Below are 17,349 nucleotides of genomic sequence, written 5' to 3' on the forward strand. Positions count from 1 at the left end.
GAGCTGTCTGTGTTTGCTACAAGAGGAGATATCACAAAGTATGCACTTTTGTTTCCATTAGTTTCAATGCATTTTGGCCTAAAACGAGCATTTGCTGTTTTCTCTTAAAACGCAACATGGGAGTTAAACCATTTCACATCACATTTGTGGGTCTTGGTCTTCAACACAATCTGTGAAATTTTGAGCTGTCTGTGTTTGCTACAAGAGGAGATATCACAAAGTATGCGCTTTTGTTGTTTCCATTGGTTTCAATGCATTTTGTCCTAAAACGAGCATTTACTGTTTTCTCTTAAACGCAATATGGGAAAAAAACCATTTCACATCACATTTGTGAGTCTTGGTCTTCAACACAATCTGTTAAATTTTGAGCTGTCTGTGTTTGATACAAGCGGAGATATCACAAAGTATGCACTTTTGTTGTTTCCATTGGTTTCAATGCATTTTGGCCTAAAACGAGTATTTACTATTTTCTCTTAAACGCAATATGGGAAAAAAACCATTTCACATCACATTTGTGGGTCTTGGTCTTCAACACAATCTGTGAAATTTTGAGCTGTCTGTGTTTGCTACAAGCAGAGATATCACAAAGTATGCACTTTTGTTGTTTCCATTGGTTTCAATGCATTTTGGCCTAAAACGAGTATTTGCTGCTTTCTCTTAAACGCAACACGGGATAATAACCGTTTCACATCACATTTGTGGGTCTTGATCTTCAACACTATCTGTGAAATTTTGAGCTGTCTGTGTTTGCTACAAGAGGAGATATCACAAAGTATGTGCTTTTGTTGTTTCCATTGGTTTCAATGCATTTTGGCCTTAAACGAGCATTTGCTGTTTTCTCTTAAATGCAACATGCGAGAAAAACCATTTCATATCACATTTGTGGGTCTTGGTCTTCAACACAATCTGTGGAATTTTGAGCTGTCTGTGTTTGCTACAAGAGGAGATATCACAAAGTATGCGTTTTTCTTGTTTACATTGGTTTCAATGCATTTTGACGTAAAATGAGCATTTGCTGTTTTCTCTTAAACGCAATGTGGGAGAAAAAACATTTCAAATCACATTTGTGGGTCTTGGTCTTCAACACAATCTGTGAAATTTTGAGCTGTCTGTGTTTGCTACAAGAGGAGATATCACAAAGTAAGCACTTTTGTTGTTTCTATTGCATTCAATGCATTTTGTCCTAAAAAGAGCATTTGCTGTTTTCTCTTAAATGCAACATGGGAGAAAAATATTTCAAATCACATTTCTGGGTCTTGGTCTTCAACACGATCTGTGAAATTTTGAGCTGTCTGTGTTTGGTACAAGTGGAGATATCACAAAGTATGCGTTTTTCTTGTTTACATTGGTTTCAATGCATTTTGGCGTAAAATAAGCATTTGCTGTTTTCTCTTAAACGCAACATGGGAGAAAAACCATTTCAAATCACATTTGTGGGTCTTGGTCTTCAACACAATCTGTGAAATTTTGACCTGTCTGTGTTTGCTACAAGAGGAGATATCACAAAGTATGCGCTTTTGTTGTTTCCATTGGTTTCAATGCATTTTGGCCTTAAACGAGCATTTGCTGTTTTCTCTTAAAATGCAACATGGGAGTAAAACCATTTCACATCATATTTGTGGGTCTTGGTCATCAACACAATCTGTGAAATTTTGAGCTGTCTGTGTTTGCTACAAGAGGAGATATCACAAAGTATGCACTTTTGTTGTTTCCGTTGGTTCAATGCATTTTGGCCTTAAACGAGCATTTGCTGTTTTTTCTCTTAAACGCAAAGTGGGAGAAAAACCATTTCACATCACATTTGTGGTTCTTGGTCTTCAACACAATCTGTGGAATTTTGAGCTGTCTGTGTTTGCTACAAGAGGAGATATCAGAAAGTATGCGCTTTTGTTGTTTCCATTGGTTTCAATGCATTTTGGCCTTAAACGAGCATTTGCTGTTTTCTCTTAAATGCAACATGCAAGAAAAACCATTTCACATCACATTTGTGGGTCTTGGTCTTCAACACAATCTGTGGAATTTTGAGCTGTCTGTGTTTGCTACAAGAGGAGATATCACAAAGTATGCACTTTTGTTGTTTCTATTGCAATCAATGCATTTTGTCCTAAATTGAGCATTTGCTGTTTTCTCTTAAATGCAACATGGGAGAAAAATATTTCACATCACATTTCTGGGTCTTGGTCTTCAACACAATCTGTGGAATTTTGAGCTGTCTGTGCTTGCTACAAGAGGAGATATCACAAAGTAAGCGCTTTTGTTGTTTCCTTTGGTTTCAATGCATTTTGGCCTTAAACGAGCATTTGCTGTTTTCTCTTAAATGCAACATGCGAGAAAAACCATTTCATATCACATTTGTGGGTCTTGGTCTTCAACACAATCTGTGGAATTTTGAGCTGTCTGTGTTTGCTACAAGAGGAGATATCACAAAGTATGCGTTTTTCTTGTTTACATTGGTTTCAATGCATTTTGACGTAAAATGAGCATTTGCTGTTTTCTCTTAAACGCAATGTGGGAGAAAAAACATTTCAAATCACATTTGTGGGTCTTGGTCTTCAACACAATCTGTGAAATTTTGAGCTGTCTGTGTTTGCTACAAGAGGAGATATCACAAAGTAAGCACTTTTGTTGTTTCTATTGCATTCAATGCATTTTGTCCTAAAAAGAGCATTTGCTGTTTTCTCTTAAATGCAACATGGGAGAAAAATATTTCAAATCACATTTCTGGGTCTTGGTCTTCAACACGATCTGTGAAATTTTGAGCTGTCTGTGTTTGGTACAAGTGGAGATATCACAAAGTATGCGTTTTTCTTGTTTACATTGGTTTCAATGCATTTTGGCGTAAAATAAGCATTTGCTGTTTTCTCTTAAACGCAACATGGGAGAAAAACCATTTCAAATCACATTTGTGGGTCTTGGTCTTCAACACAATCTGTGAAATTTTGACCTGTCTGTGTTTGCTACAAGAGGAGATATCACAAAGTATGCGCTTTTGTTGTTTCCATTGGTTTCAATGCATTTTGGCCTTAAACGAGCATTTGCTGTTTTCTCTTAAAATGCAACATGGGAGTAAAACCATTTCACATCATATTTGTGGGTCTTGGTCATCAACACAATCTGTGAAATTTTGAGCTGTCTGTGTTTGCTACAAGAGGAGATATCACAAAGTATGCACTTTTGTTGTTTCCGTTGGTTCAATGCATTTTGGCCTTAAACGAGCATTTGCTGTTTTTTCTCTTAAACGCAAAGTGGGAGAAAAACCATTTCACATCACATTTGTGGTTCTTGGTCTTCAACACAATCTGTGGAATTTTGAGCTGTCTGTGTTTGCTACAAGAGGAGATATCAGAAAGTATGCGCTTTTGTTGTTTCCATTGGTTTCAATGCATTTTGGCCTTAAACGAGCATTTGCTGTTTTCTCTTAAATGCAACATGCAAGAAAAACCATTTCACATCACATTTGTGGGTCTTGGTCTTCAACACAATCTGTGGAATTTTGAGCTGTCTGTGTTTGCTACAAGAGGAGATATCACAAAGTATGCACTTTTGTTGTTTCTATTGCAATCAATGCATTTTGTCCTAAATTGAGCATTTGCTGTTTTCTCTTAAATGCAACATGGGAGAAAAATATTTCACATCACATTTCTGGGTCTTGGTCTTCAACACAATCTGTGGAATTTTGAGCTGTCTGTGCTTGCTACAAGAGGAGATATCACAAAGTAAGCGCTTTTGTTGTTTCCTTTGGTTTCAATGCATTTTTGCCTAAAACAAGCATTTGCTGTTTTCTCTTAAACGCAACATGGGAGAAAAACCATTTCACATCACATTTGTGGGTATTGGTCTTCAACACAATCTGTGGAATTTTGAGCTGTCTGTGTTTGCTACAAGAGGAGATATCACAAAGTATGCACTTTTGTTGTTTCTATTGCATTCAATGCATTTTGTCCTAAAACGAGCATTTGCTGTTTTCTCTTAAATGCAACATGGGAGAAAAATATTTCAAATCACATTTCTGGGTCTTGGTCTTCAACACAATCTGTGAAATTTTGAGCTGTCTGTGTTTGCTACAAGAGGAGATATCACAAAGTGTGCACTTTTGTTTCCATTGGTTTCAATGCATTTTGGCCTTAAACGAGCATTTGCTGTTTTCTCTTAAAATGCAACATGGGAGTAAAACCATTTCACATCATATTTGTGGGTCTTGGTCATCAACACAATCTGTGAAATTTTGAGCTGTCTGTGTTTGCGACAAGAGGAGATATCACAAAGTATACACTTTTGTTGTTTCCGTTGGTTCAATGCATTTTGGCCTTAAACGAGCATTTGCTGTTTTTTTTCTTAAACGCAAAGTGGGAGAAAAACCATTTCACATCACATTTGTGGGTCTTGGTCTTCAACACAATCTGTGGAATTTTGAGCTGTCTGTGTTTGCTACAAGAGGAGATATCAGAAAGTATGCGCTTTTGTTGTTTCTATTGCAATCAATGCATTTTGTCCTAAATTGAGCATTTGCTGTTTTCTCTTAAATGCAACATGGGAGAAAAATATTTCACATCACATTTCTGGGTCTTGGTCTTCAACACAATCTGTGGAATTTTGAGCTGTCTGTGCTTGCTACAAGAGGAGATATCACAAAGTAAGCGCTTGTGTTGTTTCCTTTGGTTTCAATGCATTTTTGCCTAAAACAAGCATTTGCTGTTTTCTCTTAAACGCAATGTGGGAGAAAAACCATTTCACATCACATTTGTTTGTCTTGGTCTTCAACACAATCTGTGAAATTTTGAGCTGTCTGTGTTTGCTACAAGAGGAGATATCACAAAGTATGCACTTTTGTTGTTTCCATTGGTTTCAATGCATTTTGGCCTGAAACAAGCATTTGCTGTTTTATCTTAAAACGACACGGGAGAAAAACCGTTTCACATCACATTTGTGGGTCTTGATCTTCAACACTATCTGTGAAATTTTGAGCTGTCTGTGTTTGCTACAAGAGGAGATATCACAAAGTATGCGTTTTTGTTGTTTCCATTGGTTTCAATGCATTTTGGCCTAAAACGAGCATTTGCTGTTTTCTCTTAAACGCAACGTGGGAGAAAAACCATTTCACATCACATTTGTGGGTCTTGGTCTTCAACACAATCTGTGAAATTTTGAGCTGTCTGTGTTTGCTACAAGAGGAGATATCACAAAGTATGCGCTTTTGTTGTTTCCATTGGTTTCAATGCATTTTGGCCTAAAATGAGCATTTGCTGTTTACTCTTAAATGCAACATGCGAGAAAAACCAAATCACATCACATTTGTGGGTCTTGGTCTTCAACACAATCTGTGAAATTTTGAGCTGTCTGTGTTTGCTACAAGAGGAGATATCACAAAGTATGCATTTTTCTTGTTTCCATTGGTTTCAATGCATTTTGGCCTTAAACGAGCATTTGCTGTTTTCTCTTAAACGCAATATGGGAGAAATACCATTTCACATCACATTTGTGGGTCTTGGTCTACAACACAATCTGTGAAATTTTGAGCTGTCTGTGTTTGGTACAAGAGGAGATATCGCAAAGTATGCACTTTTGTTGTTTCCAATGCATTCAAAGCATTTTGTCCTAAAACGAGCATTTGCTGTTTTCTCTTAAAACGCAACATGGGAGTTAAACCATTTCACATCACATTTGTCGGTCTTGGTCTTCAACACAATCTGTGAAATTTTGAGCTGTCTGTGTTTGCTACAAGAGGAGATATCACAAAGTATGCACTTTTGTTTCCATTGGTTTCAATGCATTTTGGCCTAAAACAAGCATTTGCTGTTTTATCTTAAAACGACACGGGAGAAAAACCGTTTCACATCACATTTGTGGGTCTTGATCTTCAACACTATCTGTGAAATTTTGAGCTGTCTGTGTTTGCTACAAGAGGAGATATCACAAAGTATGCGCTTTTGTTGTTTCCATTGGTTTCAATGCATTTTGGCCTAAAATGTGCATTTGCTGTTTTCTCTTAAACGCAACGTGGAAGAAAAACCATTTCACATCACATTTGTGGGTCTTGGTCTTCAACACAATCTGTGAAATTTTGAGCTGTCTGTGTTTGCTACAAGAGGAGATATCACAAAGTATGCGCTTTTGTTGTTTCCATTGGTTTCAATGCATTTTGGCCTTAAACGAGCATTTGCTGTTTTCTCTTAAATGCAACATGGGAGAAAAATATTTCAAATCACATTTCTGGGTCTTGGTCTTCAACATAATCTGTGAAATTTTGAGCTGTCTGTGTTTGCTACAAGAGGAGATATCACAAAGTATGCACTTTTGTTTCCATTAGTTTCAATGCATTTTGGCCTAAAACGAGCATTTGCTGTTTTCTCTTAAAACGCAACATGGGAGTTAAACCATTTCACATCACATTTGTGGGTCTTGGTCTTCAACACAATCTGTGAAATTTTGAGCTGTCTGTGTTTGCTACAAGAGGAGATATCACAAAGTATGCGCTTTTGTTGTTTCCATTGGTTTCAATGCATTTTGTCCTAAAACGAGCATTTACTGTTTTCTCTTAAACGCAATATGGGAAAAAAACCATTTCACATCACATTTGTGAGTCTTGGTCTTCAACACAATCTGTGAAATTTTGAGCTGTCTGTGTTTGCTACAAGCGGAGATATCACAAAGTATGCACTTTTGTTGTTTCCATTGGTTTCAATGCATTTTGGCCTAAAACGAGTATTTACTGTTTTCTCTTAAACGCAATATGGGAAAAAAACCATTTCACATCACATTTGTGGGTCTTGGTCTTCAACACAATCTGTGAAATTTTGAGCTGTCTGTGTTTGCTACAAGCAGAGATATCACAAAGTATGCACTATTTTTGTTGTTTCCATTGGTTTCAATGCATTTTGGCCTAAAACGAGTATTTGCTGCTTTCTCTTAAACGCAACACGGGAGAATAACCGTTTCACATCACATTTGTGGGTCTTGATCTTCAACACTATCTGTGAAATTTTGAGCTGTCTGTGTTTGCTACAAGAGGAGATATCACAAAGTATGCACTTTTGTTGTTTCCGTTGGTTCAATGTATTTTGGCCTTAAACGAGCATTTGCTGTTTTTTCTCTTAAACGCAAAGTGGGAGAAAAACCATTTCACATCACATTTGTGGGTCTTGGTCTTCAACACAATCTGTGGAATTTTGAGCTGTCTGTGTTTGCTACAAGAGGAGATATCAGAAAGTATGCGCTTTTGTTGTTTCCATTGGTTTCAATGCATTTTGGCCTTAAACGAGCATTTGCTGTTTTCTCTTAAATGCAACATGCGAGAAAAACCATTTCACATCACATTTGTGGGTCTTGGTCTTCAACACAATCTGTGGAATTTTGAGCTGTCTGTGTTTGCTACAAGAGGAGATATCACAAAGTATGCACTTTTGTTGTTTCTATTGCATTCAATGCATTTTGTCCTAAAACGAGCATTTGCTGTTTTCTCTTAAATGCAACATGGGAGAAAAATATTTCAAATCACATTTCTGGGTCTTGGTCTTCAACACAATCTGTGAAATTTTGAGCTGTCTGTGTTTGCTACAAGAGGAGATATCACAAAGTATGCACTTTTGTTTCCATTGGTTTCAATGCATTTTGGCCTAAAACAAGCATTTGCTGTTTTATCTTAAAACGACACGGGAGAAAAACCGTTTCACATCACATTTGTGGGTCTTGATCTTCAACACTATCTGTGAAATTTTGAGCTGTCTGTGTTTGCTACAAGAGGAGATATCACAAAGTATGCGCTTTTGTTGTTTCCATTGGTTTCAATGCATTTTGGCCTAAAACGAGCATTTGCTGTTTTCTCTTAAACGCAACGTGGGAGAAAAACCATTTCACATCACATTTGTGGGTCTTGGTCTTCAACACAATCTGTGAAATTTTGAGCTGTCTGTGTTTGCTACAAGAGGAGATATCACAAAGTATGCGCTTTTGTTGTTTCCATTGGTTTCAATGCATTTTGGCCTTAAACGAGCATTTGCTGTTTTCTCTTAAATGCAATTTGGGAGAAAAACCATTTCACATCACATTTGTGGGTCTTGGTCTTCAACACAATCTGTGAAATTTTGAGCTGTCTGTGTTTGCTACAAGAGGAGATATCACAAAGTATGCACTTTTGTTGTTTCCATTGCATTCATTGCAGTTTGTCCTAAAACGAGCATTTGCTGTTTTCTCTTAAAACCCAACATGGGAGTAAAACCATTTCACATGACATTTGTGGGTCTTGGTCATCAACACAATCTGTGAAATTTTGAGCTGTCTGTGTTTGCTACAAGAGGAGATATCACAAAGTATGCACTTTTGTTGTTTCCGTTGGTTCAATGCATTTTGGCCTTAAACGAGCATTTGATGTTTTTTCTCTTAAACGCAAAGTGGGAGAAAAACCATTTCAGATCACATTTGTGGGTCTTGGTCTTCAACACAATCTGTGGAATTTTGAGCTGTCTGTGTTTGCTACAAGAGGAGATATCACAAAGTATGCACTTTTGTTGTTTCCATTGCATTCATTGCAGTTTGTCCTAAAACGAGCATTTGCTGTTTTCTCTTAAACGCAATATGGGAGAAATACCATTTCACATCACATTTGTGGGTCTTGGTCTACAACACAATCTGTGAAATTTTGAGCTGTCTGTGTTTGGTACAAGAGGAGATATCGCAAAGTATGCACTTTTGTTGTTTCCAATGCATTCAAAGCATTTTGTCCTAAAACGAGCATTTGCTGTTTTCTCTTAAAACGCAACATGGGAGTTAAACCATTTCACATCACATTTGTCGGTCTTGGTCTTCAACACAATCTGTGAAATTTTGAGCTGTCTGTGTTTGCTACAAGAGGAGATATCACAAAGTATGCACTTTTGTTTCCATTGGTTTCAATGCATTTTGGCCTAAAACAAGCATTTGCTGTTTTATCTTAAAACGACACGGGAGAAAAACCGTTTCACATCACATTTGTGGGTCTTGATCTTCAACACTATCTGTGAAATTTTGAGCTGTCTGTGTTTGCTACAAGAGGAGATATCACAAAGTATGCGCTTTTGTTGTTTCCATTGGTTTCAATGCATTTTGGCCTAAAACGTGCATTTGCTGTTTTCTCTTAAACGCATCGTGGGAGAAAAACCATTTCACATCACATTTGTGGGTCTTGGTCTTCAACACAATCTGTGAAATTTTGAGCTGTCTGTGTTTGCTACAAGAGGAGATATCACAAAGTATGCACTTTTGTTTCCATTAGTTTCAATGCATTTTGGCCTAAAACGAGCATTTGCTGTTTTCTCTTAAAACGCAACATGGGAGTTAAACCATTTCACATCACATTTGTGGGTCTTGGTCTTCAACACAATCTGTGAAATTTTGAGCTGTCTGTGTTTGCTACAAGAGGAGATATCACAAAGTATGCGCTTTTGTTGTTTCCATTGGTTTCAATGCATTTTGTCCTAAAACGAGCATTTACTGTTTTCTCTTAAACGCAATATGGGAAAAAAACCATTTCACATCACATTTGTCAGTCTTGGTCTTCAACACAATCTGTGAAATTTTGAGCTGTCTGTGTTTGCTACAAGCAGAGATATCACAAAGTATGCACTTTTGTTGTTTCCATTGGTTTCAATGCATTTTGGCCTAAAACGAGTATTTGCTGCTTTCTCTTAAACGCAACACGGGATAATAACCGTTTCACATCACATTTGTGGGTCTTGATCTTCAACACAATCTGTGAAATTTTGAGCTGTCTGTGTTTGCTACAAGAGGAGATATCACAAAGTATGTGCTTTTGTTGTTTCCATTGGTTTCAATGCATTTTGGCCTTAAACGAGCATTTGTTGTTTTCTCTTAAATGCAACATGCGAGAAAAACCATTTCATATCACATTTGTGGGTCTTGGTCTTCAACACAATCTGTGGAATTTTGAGCTGTCTGTGTTTGCTACAAGAGGAGATATCACAAAGTATGCGTTTTTCTTGTTTACATTGGTTTCAATGCATTTTGGCGTAAAATGAGCATTTGCTGTTTTCTCTTAAACGCAATGTGGGAGAAAAAACATTTCAAATCACATTTGTGGGTCTTGGTCTTCAACACAATCTGTGAAATTTTGAGCTGTCTGTGTTTGCTACAAGAGGAGATATCACAAAGTAAGCACTTTTGTTGTTTCTATTGCATTCAATGCATTTTGTCCTAAAAAGAGCATTTGCTGTTTTCTCTTAAATGCAACATGGGAGAAAAATATTTCAAATCACATTTCTGGGTCTTGGTCTTCAACACGATCTGTGAAATTTTGAGCTGTCTGTGTTTGATACAAGAGGAGATATCACAAAGTATGCGTTTTTCTTGTTTACATTGGTTTCAATGCATTTTGGCGTAAAATAAGCATTTGCTGTTTTCTCTTAAACGCAACATGGGAGAAAAACCATTTCAAATCACATTTGTGGGTCTTGGTCTTCAACACAATCTGTGAAATTTTGACCTGTCTGTGTTTGCTACAAGAGGAGATATCACAAAGTATGCGCTTTTGTTGTTTCCATTGGTTTCAATGCATTTTGGCCTTAAACGAGCATTTGCTGTTTTCTCTTAAAATGCAACATGGGAGTAAAACCATTTCACATCATATTTGTGGGTCTTGGTCATCAACACAATCTGTGAAATTTTGAGCTGTCTGTGTTTGCTACAAGAGGAGATATCACAAAGTATGCACTTTTGTTAATTCCGTTGGTTCAATGCATTTTGGCCTTAAATGAGCATTTGCTGTTTTTTCTCTTAAACGCAAAGTGGGAGAAAAACCATTTCACATCACATTTGTGGGTCTTGGTCTTCAACACAATCTGTGGAATTTTGAGCTGTCTGTGTTTGCTACAAGAGGAGATATCAGAAAGTATGCGCTTTTGTTGTTTCCATTGGTTTCAATGCATTTTGGCCTTAAACGAGCATTTGCTGTTTTCTCTTAAATGCAACATGCGAGAAAAACCATTTCACATCACATTTGTGGGTCTTGGTCTTCAACACAATCTGTGGAATTTTGAGCTGTCTGTGTTTGCTACAAGAGGAGATATCACAAAGTATGCACTTTTGTTGTTTCTATTGCATTCAATGCATTTTGTCCTAAAACGAGCATTTGCTGTTTTCTCTTAAATGCAACATGGGAGAAAAATATTTCAAATCACATTTCTGGGTCTTGGTCTTCAACACAATCTGTGAAATTTTGAGCTGTCTGTGTTTGCTACAAGAGGAGATATCACAAAGTATGCACTTTTGTTTCCATTGGTTTCAATGCATTTTGGCCTAAAACAAGCATTTGCTGTTTTATCTTAAAACGACACGGGAGAAAAACCGTTTCACATCACATTTGTGGGTCTTGATCTTCAACACTATCTGTGAAATTTTGAGCTGTCTGTGTTTGCTACAAGAGGAGATATCACAAAGTATGCGCTTTTGTTGTTTCCATTGGTTTCAATGCATTTTGGCCTAAAACGAGCATTTGCTGTTTTCTCTGAAACGCAACGTGGGAGAAAAACCATTTCACATCACATTTGTGGGTCTTGGTCTTCAACACAATCTGTGAAATTTTGAGCTGTCTGTGTTTGCTACAAGAGGAGATATCACAAAGTATGCGCTTTTGTTGTTTCCATTGGTTTCAATGCATTTTGGCCTTAAACGAGCATTTGCTGTTTTCTCTTAAATGCAATTTGGGAGAAAAACCATTTCACATCACATTTGTGGGTCTTGGTCTTCAACACAATCTGTGAAATTTTGAGCTGTCTGTGTTTGCTACAAGAGGAGATATCACAAAGTATGCGCTTTTGTTGTTTCCATTGGTTTCAATGCATTTTGGCCTAAAATGAGCATTTGCTGTTTACTCTTAAATGCAACATGCGAGAAAAACCAAATCACATCACATTTGTGGGTCTTGGTCTTCAACACAATCTGTGAAATTTTGAGCTGTCTGTGTTTGCTACAAGAGGAGATATCACAAAGTATGCATTTTTCTTGTTTCCATTGGTTTCAATGCATTTTGGCCTTAAACGAGCATTTGCTGTTTTCTCTTAAACGCAATATGGGAGAAATACCATTTCACATCACATTTGTGGGTCTTGGTCTACAACACAATCTGTGAAATTTTGAGCTGTCTGTGTTTGGTACAAGAGGAGATATCGCAAAGTATGCACTTTTGTTGTTTCCAATGCATTCAAAGCATTTTGTCCTAAAACGAGCATTTGCTGTTTTCTATTAAAACGCAACATGGGAGTTAAACCATTTCACATCACATTTGTCGGTCTTGGTCTTCAACACAATCTGTGAAATTTTGAGCTGTCTGTGTTTGCTACAAGAGGAGATATCACAAAGTATGCACTTTTGTTTCCATTGGTTTCAATGCATTTTGGCCTAAAACAAGCATTTGCTGTTTTATCTTAAAACGACACGGGAGAAAAACCGTTTCACATCACATTTGTGGGTCTTGATCTTCAACACTATCTGTGAAATTTTGAGCTGTCTGTGTTTGCTACAAGAGGAGATATCACAAAGTATGCGCTTTTGTTGTTTCCATTGGTTTCAATGCATTTTGGCCTAAAACGTGCATTTGCTGTTTTCTCTTAAACGCAACGTGGGAGAAAAACCATTTCACATCACATTTGTGGGTCTTGGTCTTCAACACAATCTGTGAAATTTTGAGCTGTCTGTGTTTGCTACAAGAGGAGATATCACAAAGTATGCGCTTTTGTTGTTTCCATTGGTTTCAATGCATTTTGGCCTAAAATGAGCATTTGCTGTTTACTCTTAAATGCAACATGCGAGAAAAACCAAATCACATCACATTTGTGGGTCTTGGTCTTCAACACAATCTGTGAAATTTTGAGCTGTCTGTGTTTGCTACAAGAGGAGATATCACAAAGTATGCGCTTTTGTTGTTTCCATTGGTTTCAATGCATTTTGGCCTTAAACGAGCATTTGCTGTTTTCTCTTAAATGCAACATGGGAGAAAAATATTTCAAATCACATTTCTGGGTCTTGGTCTTCAACATAATCTGTGAAATTTTGAGCTGTCTGTGTTTGCTACAAGAGGAGATATCACAAAGTATGCACTTTTGTTTCCATTAGTTTCAATGCATTTTGGCCTAAAACGAGCATTTGCTGTTTTCTCTTAAAACGCAACATGGGAGTTAAACCATTTCACATCACATTTGTGGGTCTTGGTCTTCAACACAATCTGTGAAATTTTGAGCTGTCTGTGTTTGCTACAAGAGGAGATATCACAAAGTATGCGCTTTTGTTGTTTCCATTGGTTTCAATGCATTTTGTCCTAAAACGAGCATTTACTGTTTTCTCTTAAACGCAATATGGGAAAAAAACCATTTCACATCACATTTGTGAGTCTTGGTCTTCAACACAATCTGTGAAATTTTGAGCTGTCTGTGTTTGCTACAAGCGGAGATATCACAAAGTATGCACTTTTGTTGTTTCCATTGGTTTCAATGCATTTTGGCCTAAAACGAGTATTTACTGTTTTCTCTTAAACGCAATATGGGAAAAAAACCATTTCACATCACATTTGTGGGTCTTGGTCTTCAACACAATCTGTGAAATTTTGAGCTGTCTGTGTTTGCTACAAGCAGAGATATCACAAAGTATGCACTATTTTTGTTGTTTCCATTGGTTTCAATGCATTTTGGCCTAAAACGAGTATTTGCTGCTTTCTCTTAAACGCAACACGGGAGAATAACCGTTTCACATCACATTTGTGGGTCTTGATCTTCAACACTATCTGTGAAATTTTGAGCTGTCTGTGTTTGCTACAAGAGGAGATATCACAAAGTATGCACTTTTGTTGTTTCCGTTGGTTCAATGTATTTTGGCCTTAAACGAGCATTTGCTGTTTTTTCTCTTAAACGCAAAGTGGGAGAAAAACCATTTCACATCACATTTGTGGGTCTTGGTCTTCAACACAATCTGTGGAATTTTGAGCTGTCTGTGTTTGCTACAAGAGGAGATATCAGAAAGTATGCGCTTTTGTTGTTTCCATTGGTTTCAATGCATTTTGGCCTTAAACGAGCATTTGCTGTTTTCTCTTAAATGCAACATGTGAGAAAAACCATTTCACATCACATTTGTGGGTCTTGGTCTTCAACACAATCTGTGGAATTTTGAGCTGTCTGTGTTTGCTACAAGAGGAGATATCACAAAGTATGCACTTTTGTTGTTTCTATTGCATTCAATGCATTTTGTCCTAAAACGAGCATTTGCTGTTTTCTCTTAAATGCAACATGGGAGAAAAATATTTCAAATCACATTTCTGGGTCTTGGTCTTCAACACAATCTGTGAAATTTTGAGCTGTCTGTGTTTGCTACAAGAGGAGATATCACAAAGTATGCACTTTTGTTTCCATTGGTTTCAATGCATTTTGGCCTAAAACAAGCATTTGCTGTTTTATCTTAAAACGACACGGGAGAAAAACCGTTTCACATCACATTTGTGGGTCTTGATCTTCAACACTATCTGTGAAATTTTGAGCTGTCTGTGTTTGCTACAAGAGGAGATATCACAAAGTATGCGCTTTTGTTGTTTCCATTGGTTTCAATGCATTTTGGCCTAAAACGAGCATTTGCTGTTTTCTCTTAAACGCAACGTGGGAGAAAAACCATTTCACATCACATTTGTGGGTCTTGGTCTTCAACACAATCTGTGAAATTTTGAGCTGTCTGTGTTTGCTACAAGAGGAGATATCACAAAGTATGCGCTTTTGTTGTTTCCATTGGTTTCAATGCATTTTGGCCTTAAACGAGCATTTGCTGTTTTCTCTTAAATGCAATTTGGGAGAAAAACCATTTCACATCACATTTGTGGGTCTTGGTCTTCAACACAATCTGTGAAATTTTGAGCTGTCTGTGTTTGCTACAAGAGGAGATATCACAAAGTATGCACTTTTGTTGTTTCCATTGCATTCATTGCAGTTTGTCCTAAAACGAGCATTTGCTGTTTTCTCTTAAAACCCAACATGGGAGTAAAACCATTTCACATGACATTTGTGGGTCTTGGTCGTCAACACAATCTGTGAAATTTTGAGCTGTCTGTGTTTGCTACAAGAGGAGATATCACAAAGTATGCACTTTTGTTGTTTCCGTTGGTTCAATGCATTTTGGCCTTAAACGAGCATTTGATGTTTTTTCTCTTAAACGCAAAGTGGGAGAAAAACCATTTCAGATCACATTTGTGGGTCTTGGTCTTCAACACAATCTGTGGAATTTTGAGCTGTCTGTGTTTGCTACAAGAGGAGATATCACAAAGTATGCACTTTTGTTGTTTCCATTGCATTCATTGCAGTTTGTCCTAAAACGAGCATTTGCTGTTTTCTCTTAAACGCAACATGGGAGAAAAACCATTTCACATCACATTTGTGGGTCTTGGTCTTCAACACAATCTGTGGAATTTTGAGCTGTCTGTGTTTGCTACAAGAGGAGATATCACAAAGTATGCTTTTTTCTTGTTTCCATTGGTTTCAATGCAGTTTGGCCTTAAACGAGCATTTGCTGTTTTCTCTTAAACGCAATATGGGAGAAATACCATTTCACATCACATTTGTGGGTCTTGGTCTACAACACAATCTGTGAAATTTTGAGCTGTCTGTGTTTGGTACAAGAGGAGATATCGCAAAGTATGCACTTTTGTTGTTTCCAATGCATTCAAAGCATTTTGTCCTAAAACGAGCATTTGCTGTTTTCTCTTAAAACGCAACATGGGAGTTAAACCATTTCACATCACATTTGTGAGTCTTGGTCTTCAACACAATCTGTGAAATTTTGAGCTGTCTGTGTTTGCTACAAGCGGAGATATCACAAAGTATGCACTTTTGTTGTTTCCATTGGTTTCAATGCATTTTGGCCTAAAACGAGTATTTACTGTTTTCTCTTAAACGCAATATGGGAAAAAAACCATTTCACATCACATTTGTGGGTCTTGGTCTTCAACACAATCTGTGAAATTTTGAGCTGTCTGTGTTTGCTACAAGCAGAGATATCACAAAGTATGCACTATTTTTGTTGTTTCCATTGGTTTCAATGCATTTTGGCCTAAAACGAGTATTTGCTGCTTTCTCTTAAACGCAACACGGGAGAATAACCGTTTCACATCACATTTGTGGGTCTTGATCTTCAACACTATCTGTGAAATTTTGAGCTGTCTGTGTTTGCTACAAGAGGAGATATCACAAAGTATGCACTTTTGTTGTTTCCGTTGGTTCAATGTATTTTGGCCTTAAACGAGCATTTGCTGTTTTTTCTCTTAAACGCAAAGTGGTAGAAAAACCATTTCACATCACATTTGTGGGTCTTGGTCTTCAACACAATCTGTGGAATTTTGAGCTGTCTGTGTTTGCTACAAGAGGAGATATCAGAAAGTATGCGCTTTTGTTGTTTCCATTGGTTTCAATGCATTTTGGCCTTAAACGAGCATTTGCTGCTTTCTCTTAAATGCAACATGCGAGAAAAACCATTTCACATCACATTTGTGGGTCTTGGTCTTCAACACAATCTGTGGAATTTTGAGCTGTCTGTGTTTGCTACAAGAGGAGATATCACAAAGTATGCACTTTTGTTGTTTCTATTGCATTCAATGCATTTTGTCCTAAAACGAGCATTTGCTGTTTTCTCTTAAATGCAACATGGGAGAAAAATATTTCAAATCACATTTCTGGGTCTTGGTCTTCAACACAATCTGTGAAATTTTGAGCTGTCTGTGTTTGCTACAAGAGGAGATATCACAAAGTATGCACTTTTGTTTCCATTGGTTTCAATGCATTTTGGCCTAAAACAAGCATTTGCTGTTTTATCTTAAAACGACACGGGAGAAAAACCGTTTCACATCACATTTGTGGGTCTTGATCTTCAACACTATCTGTGAAATTTTGAGCTGTCTGTGTTTGCTACAAGAGGAGATATCACAAAGTATGCGCTTTTGTTGTTTCCATTGGTTTCAATGCATTTTGGCCTAAAACGAGCATTTGCTGTTTTCTCTTAAACGCAACGTGGGAGAAAAACCATTTCACATCACATTTGTGGGTCTTGGTCTTCAACACAATCTGTGAAATTTTGAGCTGTCTGTGTTTGCTACAAGAGGAGATATCACAAAGTATGCGCTTTTGTTGTTTCCATTGGTTTCAATGCATTTTGGCCTTAAACGAGCATTTGCTGTTTTCTCTTAAATGCAATTTGGGAGAAAAACCATTTCACATCACATTTGTGGGTCTTGGTCTTCAACACAATCTGTGAAATTTTGAGCTGTCTGTGTTTGCTACAAGAGGAGATATCACAAAGTATGCACTTTTGTTGTTTCCATTGCATTCATTGCAGTTT

This window comes from Taudactylus pleione, unplaced genomic scaffold, assembly GCF_031769625.1.
Source record: "Taudactylus pleione unplaced genomic scaffold, aTauple2 ptg000760l, whole genome shotgun sequence".
NCBI lineage: Eukaryota > Metazoa > Chordata > Amphibia > Anura > Myobatrachidae > Taudactylus > Taudactylus pleione.